Genomic DNA, 9,464 nt, shown 5'->3' with positions numbered 1-9,464 from the left:
TTTATTTCATTGAAATCATTGTCAACATTTAAAAATGGGATACTTTATATAAATTTTGATTCACTTACATAAATAAGATTCACTTGAAAAAAAAAATTGGGAGACTAATAGCCCTCGGCCTGGTTTCCACGTGGAAATAACTCCACCGAACTGAGAAATGGCTGTCTCCTTTAAAACAGTGTGGGCTCTGGGGCGCCTGGGTGGCTCAGTCAGTTGAGCGTCTGACTCTTGATTTCAGCTCAGGTCATGATCTGAGGGTCGTGGGATCAAGCCCCACGTCGGGCTCTGTGCTGAGTGTAGATCCTACTTAAGATTTTCTCTCTCTTTCCCTCTGCCACCTCCCCCACTTACGTGCACCCTCTCTCTTAAAAAAAAAAAAAGTTATAAAAGCAGTCGGATTCTCACTCCACCAAAGTCTCCACTATGCCCTATTGTGTCACACTCTCCATCCACTTACCTGGCTGCTGTAAATTTGAGGTCGAGACTTCTGCCATTTGCAAATCTCACACTTAATGGACTCAATAATTTTCCTGTGCCCAGAATCAGAGTATCCACTCAGTGATCCAATCAGTGTGGCTTGGTGTATGAAATCCTCGGGCACAAAGTACTTAACAAAAATTTCATCCCAGCTACGACAAAAGCAAGGAGGTCGCTGTCAGTACAGAAGCAACACTTTTCTGCGGTCAATGAGGATGTCACTATTTGTCAAACGACTTACCTTTTCCTATTTTCTAATTCAGCGTCTGCAACAACAACAACAACAAAAAGTGTATGCCCTTTTCTCCACAACCCTACTTCCCCAGGGAGGCCAGGAGAGGAAAGGAAAATAAAATATGCCATATGTTTGGCATGAGAAGGAGCCCCAGTCTCTGAGATCAGAGTGGCACATTAATGAATCACTGGGTGTCAGCCTAATATCTTCTTCTCTGAATGAAATCATGCTTCTGTTTCCTTTTGAAAGATGTACTAATCCAATCTATAGCACATGCCTTTGTTGCTGCTAATGCTAGTGGGTAGCAGAAAAGAGCAAACCTGTCACACCAAGTACATTATGATTCCACAAAATTTATTCATCTCCTGCCTCCTTGGAAAACGCCCAGTAAATGGAGCATCGGGCAGATGCAGTGAATCCATTGATCCTAGTACGTTCTTTGCAGAATTTTAGAAACTCTGCCAGTTAACATTGGGGAAAGCCAACTTAAACGTAAGGAAGAAACTGTGTGTTCTATGCATCACATGGAGAAAACAAAAATAACCGGATTTCTATAGATGTTTGATGACATGTTCCATTTAAGATGGTATTAGATGGTATTAGAGCTTGCTGTTGTACTTCTGAGCCCTCCCCTCATCTTTTCTCCCTCTGCTGGATACAAACCCACCTTTCACTTCATAGTTATTGAGCAGCTCCTTTGAGCCAGGCACAATTCTGGGTGCTGAGGATATAGAGACCAACAAGACATCCCAGAACTTTCCACTCACAAGGACAAGAAGATGCAGAAGCCCCAGCCTCTTCTCTTCCTAGGATCATGTCCAGTGAGAAAGAGTGGGAGCAGTTTACTCTGATTGACTCAGCATGGTCACATGCACAGTCCTAAACCAAGGACTAGGTCTGGGGTAGAGCGGGGAGTTGGGGGAGGTAGTTTGGCCAGACCTACATTGCATTAGTTATCTATTGCTGTATAACAAGTTACTCCAAAACTTTGAGGCAACAAATATGTATTGCTTCTCAATCACTACAGGCAGGAAAGCTGGGTGTGGCTTACCTGGCGTAATACCTTTCATGAGGTTGCAGTCAAGCTGATGGCCAGGGTTGCAGTTAACATATGAAGGATCAACGAAGGGGAGATGGGATTCACTTTAAAGCTTACTCACATGGTTGTTGGAAGCTTCAGTTCCTCACCAGACAGACATCTCCATAGGACTGTCTGCACCAGGCAAGTGGCTTTCCCCAGTGACCAGTATGGAAGCCATCTGATCTCAGAAGTGACCAATTTTGTATCTACTACCCAGTCCCGCAATGGAGCTACTCATGAACTTAGGGAGCATTAGAGAAATTAGAGAGATGGGAAAGAAATTGCCAGAAAACTACCTGGGCTTCCCCATGGTTATGGACCACCAGAAGTCAGTCTTCTTATTTGTCTCTTCAATCTCAACATACAAAGACATGGTTCCAGAGTTCAGGCTTGTCAACTGAATACCAGTGCCAACTGGGGAGCTGATGGTACAGGCTTTATAAACCAATGAGGACAACATTTTGAAATCTTCAGATGTTATTTCTGCTGTGGTTCTTTTTCTAACCTCATACACAAACAGATGCTGGAAAAATCAGAGAGGAATGCAAAGCAAGATAAATAAGAACCAAATCTGGGACACTCAATCCAGTGCCATCTATCAATATCTGGCTGTAAAAGCCCTAAAGCCAAATATCTCAGGTCCTGTCTTTGCTGGTTTTGATCTGAAATTGCTTTGACCCACATGGAATTCTGCTGTTTATCATTTCCTAGACCTGCAGCGCTAGCTCCAAAAGTGAATCCTGACTTCTGAAAGCAATAAAAGTTTGAATTCTAGAGCCCTTGCCCAATGATTGAACCACACTCTCTCCACTATGGATTTTGTCCCCTAAATGCAACTCTCCCTGGCATATAGCCTGCCCAAATTAGGCCAGATGTCAGGTTAAGATTAAAATGGTATTTGGACAAGAGACACAACAACATCCAATTCTGTTTCAACCGGTCACTCTCCCCCACAAGGTCCAAGAGGGAATAAATACAAAAAGGACAGTGCCTAGCAAGTAAAACGTTGATTACTATTTGAAGATTGGACTGCATATCCCAATGTGGGATCTTAATTCTAACGTGAGCTGTATTGCATAGAGAATTCCTAGATGTCATGTGGATTGTATTACATATCTATCGCTGTTAACAGATTACTCCAAAACTTACCATCTTAAAACAACACATTTCTTGGCTCACAGTCTCTGTGGATTGGGAATCCAGGCAGTTTACCTGGGTCCTCTGATTCAGGCTCCCTTACAAGCTGCAATCAAGGTGTTGGCTCAGGCCGTCACTGTCTGTGGTCTCATCTGAAGGTTCAACTAGGGAAGAATTCACTTCTAGGCTCACTCACATGGTTGCTGGCAGGATTCAGTTGACTGTGAGGAATTTGACTGACAGCTTCAATTCCTCAGTGGTTCCTGGCTGGAGGCTGCCCTCAGTTCCTTACCATATGCACTCTTCCAAAATGTCATCTTGCTTTATCAAAGTGTACCAGCTAAAAAGACAGTATAGCGATAATACCTCTAAGCTGGAAGTTCCATTCAAGTTACTAGGTCCAGCCCATGCTTAAGGAGAAGAGACTATACAAGGCATAAATAGGCAAGGCAGAGACTTAGTGAGAGCCATGTGAGAACCTGCCTACCACGTGGATGGAAAAGGTTTCCTCTAAAAGACATAATACAGGGTGGAGTATGGGAGAGAAAAGGGGTCTTAGCACTGTGTCTAGTGCATGTGCACGATCTTGATGGATCAGATCAACCTTCCCCCTTGAGGTAAAGTGGAGGGTGGGAGGAGGCACTATGGTCATCCTTCCCCTGACCGAGAGTTTCTGAGCTGCTGTGGGTAAGCAGACTGACATCATGTATCCAAATGGAAACGACTTATTCCTGGGATCAAAAGACTCAGGCCCCTTGTGAATGGAACAGAAATCATCATTTATGTAAGCCCACAAGAACTAAAGGCCCTTAGTCTCAAAATCGAGGAGTTTTCCTTGAGCCCCTAAACATGAGCAGCATCAGATTCACATCACTGCCCTAGTTAAGCAGCAGAAGGCCAAAAAGCAACCATGGCAACTTTAGTGGAGGAGCCCCTGAAGGTATCTGACCCCAAGATTATCCTCGAGAAGTGCCACTGGTTGTAAGTAGACAGAACCCAGAGGAGGGCTTACAGGGAAGAAGGGGGAAAGGGGAAAATATTTTAAAATATTATTAAGGGAGAGGAAACTGATTGAAGAAAGGCACAAGCAGAAAAGGCCTCCAGATCCCATCCTCTATCATCTCCTGCCTCAAACCTGAGTTTGAGGGTGATTTGCTCTTCTGCTACAAAGGCTGAAGCTATGTCAAACAGTCCATGACTGCAGAGAGAAATTATTAGAGCTGAAAATGAATGAATATCTTTCATTCATTCATTCCTTTGATAAATCCGTCTTTAGGACCAATGACTGATCCAGATGGGAACAAAACATGGGCCCTATTCTCATGCAGCTGATGTTCCAGGAGGGATTCATGTTAAACAGTGAATAACATGATTGCAGATGGCAGCAAGTGCTATGAAAAAAAATAAAGACTGGCAGGGATGGGATGGTTGGATTGTCAGCTATTTAACCCACATGCTCAAGAAAGGCCTCCGTGAGAAGGTGCTAGTTTTATCTGAGTGACAAGGAGCCAGAGCAAAGCATTGCAGACAGAGGGGACAGCAAAGGCCAGAGCGTGAGGCCTGGCCTGCTGAAGACCAGCACGGGGAGAATAGTAAGAACCGGGCAAAGTGGTGGAGACAAAGCCAGAGAGGAAGGCAGGGGACAGATCTGGTAGGCATTTGTCAACCTTGGTGAGAAGCTTGACTTTGTTCTAAGTCCAGTGAGAATCCCGTGGACACCATATTCATTCCCTCTGCTGTGGCTGTAACAAATGATCACAAACTGGCTTAACACAACACACATTTGTTATCTTACAGTTCTGGAGGCCTGAAGTCCAAAATCAGTCTTACTAATCAAGGTGTGAGAAGAACAGATCCTTCTGGAGGCTCTAGGGGAGAATCTGTTTCCTTGTCTTTTTCACTTTCTAGAGGCTACTGCATTTCCTTAGCTTATGGCCTCTTGTCACCTTCAAAACACATCACTCCAGGGCGCCTAGGTGGCTCAGTCAGTTGAGCATCCGACTTCGGCTTAGGTCATGATCTTGTGGTTCGTGAGTTTAAGCCCTGCATCGGGCTCTGTGCTGACAACTCAGAGCCTAGAGCCTGCTTTGGATTCTGTCTCTCTCTGTCTCTCTCTCTCTCTGCCCCTCCCCCACTCGTGCTCTGTCTCTGTCTCTCTCAAAAATAAATAAACATTAAAAACAAAAAACAAAAACCACGTCACTCCAACCTCTGTGTGTGTTGTCATGTCTCCTTTTCTGTCTGTGACTGTCCCCAGTGTGATTACTTTGGACCCACCTGGATAACCCAGGATAATATTCCCAACTCACAATGCTTAACACATCCTCAAAGTCCCTTTTGCCATGTGAGGGAACGTGCTCACAGGTCTGAGGGATTGGAACATGGACATCTCTGAAGGGCCCTTATTCTGTCTTTCTACAGAGACTCTCAACAAAGGGATAACATCTGATCTACCTTAGAGAACACGAGTGCACGAGTTGGGGGAAGAGAAGGAAGATCAACAGAGACCATTCCAATAGAGCAGTGAGCAAGCAGAGGTGCACTTGACCTTGACTGCTATCCCTGAAGAGATAAGAGGAAAAAGTGATTGAGTCTCAGACTATCCAACCAGACTGGTGCTACTGATTCCCAGTAGGGTGCTTTTTCAGCCATCCCAGGATCAGACTTTGTAGGAACCGCCAGGGTCTGTATGACTGTTCTGAAAGGAAGAGGCCAGGACTGGAATGGAGGAGAAGAAGGATAAGACTAAGGCTCTGGTCTGATGTAGCAAGTCAAAGAATGACTTGCCCTGAGATTTCCAGTCCTAACCCTGGACTTTGTAAAGGTCACCTTTTCTAGCTTTTACCCTTGGGGAAAAGGGTCTTTGCAGGTGTGAGTACACTGAGGATCTTCAGATGAAAAGTTACCCTGTATTACCAGCGTGGGCCACAACACCATCACTGCTATCTTTATCAGAGAGAGGCAAAGGGAGGCAACACAGGCACACAAAGGGGGAGCTGGGGTGCAGATGTGGCCGCAAGACAAGGAATACTGCCAGCTGCCAGCGGCTGGAAGGGGTGAGGAGCAGAGTCTCCCTTTGAGCCTTTGAGCTTCCAGAGAGAGCGCAGCCCTACCCACGGCTTGATTTTAGCCTTCTGGCCTCCAGAACTGCCTATCTCTATTGTTTTAAGAGGATAATTCGATCGGGATCAATTTCTACTGTTTTAAGCCATCCAGGTTATAGTCATCTGTTACAGCAACCCCAAGAAATTGATACACCTAGCGTGGACAAGATTGTAGCCTACAGTCTGACCCAGATGCCGGTAAATCGACCAAACTGGATTCTGGAAGCACACCTTCCAATGTGGGGTGCCCCAGGCAAGCACAGGCAGGGGTGAAATCTCACTCCTAATTGTCCGGGGAACAAGATGAAAAGAAACTAAGAAGGCCGCCCTAGCAGCCAGAGGACCCGGATGACTTTAAGCCCCTTCCCCATTTGCGCTGTCCCCACCGGCAGGAACCAGGAGCAAGGACCCCCCACCTCTGTGGGCGTAGCCCTCGTGCAGGGCCCCTGAAGACAGCTGTTGCTCTGTATGGTTCAGGCCCGGGGACCGCTCACCTCCCCCTCAAAGTACACCCACCTGGGGCTGGCTCCAACTCCTTTATGTCTGATGCAGCAGAGAGTGGTGGAAAGCTACAGAGAATGGACAAAACTCACAGACCATCTGTTCATCTTCTGTGTTTTGTGAATTTATTTTCAAATGTTAAGCATTTGATAGCAGTTGTCAGGCATTATCTCCAAAGCTACCATTTGGATAAAGATATCCTCTTAAATATCCAGGAGAATCACTCAGAGATCAGTGATTCTCCAGGGTTTGGAAGAAAGGGTGAGTCGTATTTTGAAACAACATCTTCAAATATTATTACATAATGGTAGGACCAGAAAAGGGAAATAAGGTGTCTTGTTTCTATAATACAGATTTCAGGAAGAAAAGCCAGACCAAGTCTTGCTGAAAGGACGGTGTAGGAAACGGAGAAATTTCTCAATCAAGAATCACAGGCTCTGGGATGAAAGCCTATGGATATCTCCTGGCCTTGGTGAGATTTTTATGTTTATCAAAAAGGGACACAGGGGACACCTGGGTGGCTGAGTCGGTTAAGCATCTGATTCTTGATTTCGGCTCAGGTCATGATCTCACGGTTCATGAGTTCAAGCCCTGCATCGGGTTCTGTGCTGACAGCATGGAGCCTGCTTAGGATTCTCTCTCTCTCTCTCTCTCTCTCTCTCTCTCTCTCTCTCTCTCTCATTCTCTCTCTCTCTCTCATTCTCTCTCTCTCTCTCTCTCTCTCTCCCTCCCCTGCTCGTGCTCTCCCTCCTCTCTCTCTCTCTCTCTCAAAATAAGTAAGTTAACATTAAAAAAAAAAAAAGGACACAGGTTTAAAAAAGAAAGGTGGGTAATGCATTCAGTATAGGAGTGTGTCATCTTCATTTGATTCTAGGCACATTTGGGAAGTGAGTACAGCCATCTAGGAAGGGGTGTCAAAGATGAGCAGAATGGACCAACTTCTGTGGGTAGCTTTGTTCCTCCATGCCCTACAGCACAGGGCTGAGTTGGGAGGTCACACTCACTTCAAGTGCAATGGTTTCTGATAGGAGCTTCTATTCTGAGTAGGACTGTCCTCGGGTATCAGAGATGAGTCTGGTGACGTTGAGGGCAATGGGGAAATTAGGCAGTTAATTCCCTAAGTTATGACCTTAGACATCCATGACTAAGCCCTCCTGGCCAACATGACCATGACAACTGAATATCGACACTCTTGGACCATGTTCCCATCTCACTGATACAACTAGAGAAAACTTTACCTAGGTTAGAATAAAGGGGTTATTCTAGAGAAAAGTGAAATGGTGAGCTCATAACCTTGGGAACTTCCTTAGCCATGACTTCCCATCCTTAAGGTGAGGGACAATACTAATACTTCTCCCTTAGGATTGTTGTGGTGATCAAATAAGACAGTGCCTGAAATATGGTATGTTTTGTATATGTGTTAGCTATTATTTTCCTTATTACAGGAGCCAGGCAGATAAGCCAAGTGCATGAAGCATTCCAGGGGGGAAAATCCAAGTGTTGTGAGCCAAGAGTTCTTGACTGGAAGAGTACCTTGTCCTGTCTGATGTGAGCAACCACTGTGGTGTCCTCTCCCAGGGACAATGTGCGGGAATACAGGCCGGTAATGCCATATTTTCCCATTCCTCCAGAAAAGCTGGAAGTCTGGATTTTTATGTAAAACATCCTGATTTTATTTTTATTTTTTTATTTTTTAAAACATCCTGATTTTAAAATATGGGCCACGAATTCTAATTTTTTGAACCTCTAGGCTATGCAAATAAAATATGCCCATTCGATACTGATTTCAAGCAGGCCACAAGCTTGAAACCTCTAATGTACAAGATCAATGGGCACATATTTTCAGCCCTTTTAAAAGAATGCTGAGGGTATTTTATTTGCAGAACTCATTAACTGGACACTATTATAACAACGTATTATAATAATGTAAATACTATAGTAATTTAACATTTACAGCGTGTCAAGCCCTATCCTGGGGCTTTACTGTAATAACTCACTTGACCCTCACAACAACCCTACAAGGTAGGGACCATTAGTTTTGCCATTTTACAGAGGAGGAAGCTGAAAGCTCAGAGGTTAAGGAACTTGCCGTAGATAAGACAGCAGGTGGAAGAGCCAGATTTTGAATGCGGGCTGCCTTTAAAAATTTGTGATGAGGGAAAAAAAGAAAAAAGAATTGTGATGAGGGGCACCTGGGTGGCTCAGTCGGTTAAACGTCCAACTCTTGGTTTTGACTCAGGTCATGATCTCACAGCTCGTGGGATCGAGCCCCACGTCGGGATCTGCACTGACAGCCGCAGAGCCTGCTTGGGGTTCTCTCTCTCCCTCTCTCTCTGCCCCTCCCCCACTCACTCCCTCTATCTCTCTCAAAATAAATAAACATTAAAAAAAATTTTGTGATGAATAACATAAAATTTTTCTAAAGCCCACACACAATGTCGGCATGGCCAGAGCTGTCACCAAAATGTGCATTGCTGAGGGATGTTGAGATTAGCAAGACCACAGGAGGACCCAAGCAATGGGAACTCAGCAAAGCCTTAGCACATTCCCAGAGTTGCTGGTGTCTACCAGAAGTCAGTGCTTGGCCACTGAGCCATGTTTCCATTTGATGTGGCACCACATTAAATGCATAGTTGATGGCCAGCCTTCATAGAGCATGTACCATGTTCCAGTCGCTCTTCTAAACACTCTACAAATATTAATTTACTTAATTCCAAAGAGACAGATACTAATTTCCATCATCCCCATTTTATGTGGAAACTGAGTCACAAAGAGATGGAGCCTTTTGTCCAAGTCCATCCAGCCACAAAAGAGGATAGGTTCCTAAGTCTAAGTCTTAACTGCACTCTGTTCATAAATCTTCGATAATACCCATCACCTCTAGTTACATCCACTACCAAAATGCCCATGCGCAAGAAAGAACAGAGCA

At 44.8% G+C, this 9,464-nt stretch overlaps 1 long non-coding RNA gene across 1 annotated transcript; it reads left to right on the top strand.

Moving 5' to 3' along the window:
* Positions 1-5,049: 5,049 nt before the first annotated feature.
* Positions 5,050-8,780, top strand: LOC109495241. Its single transcript, XR_002150542.2, has 3 exons — positions 5,050-6,796; positions 6,889-7,007; positions 7,981-8,780. It is a non-coding gene; the product is annotated as an uncharacterized LOC109495241 (long non-coding RNA).
* Positions 8,781-9,464: the final 684 nt, after the last annotated feature.

Source organism: Felis catus, chromosome E3, assembly GCF_018350175.1.
Source record: "Felis catus isolate Fca126 chromosome E3, F.catus_Fca126_mat1.0, whole genome shotgun sequence".
NCBI classification, from domain to species: Eukaryota; Metazoa; Chordata; class Mammalia; order Carnivora; family Felidae; genus Felis; species Felis catus.
This window is presented reverse-complemented; position numbering and strand designations above follow the sequence as displayed.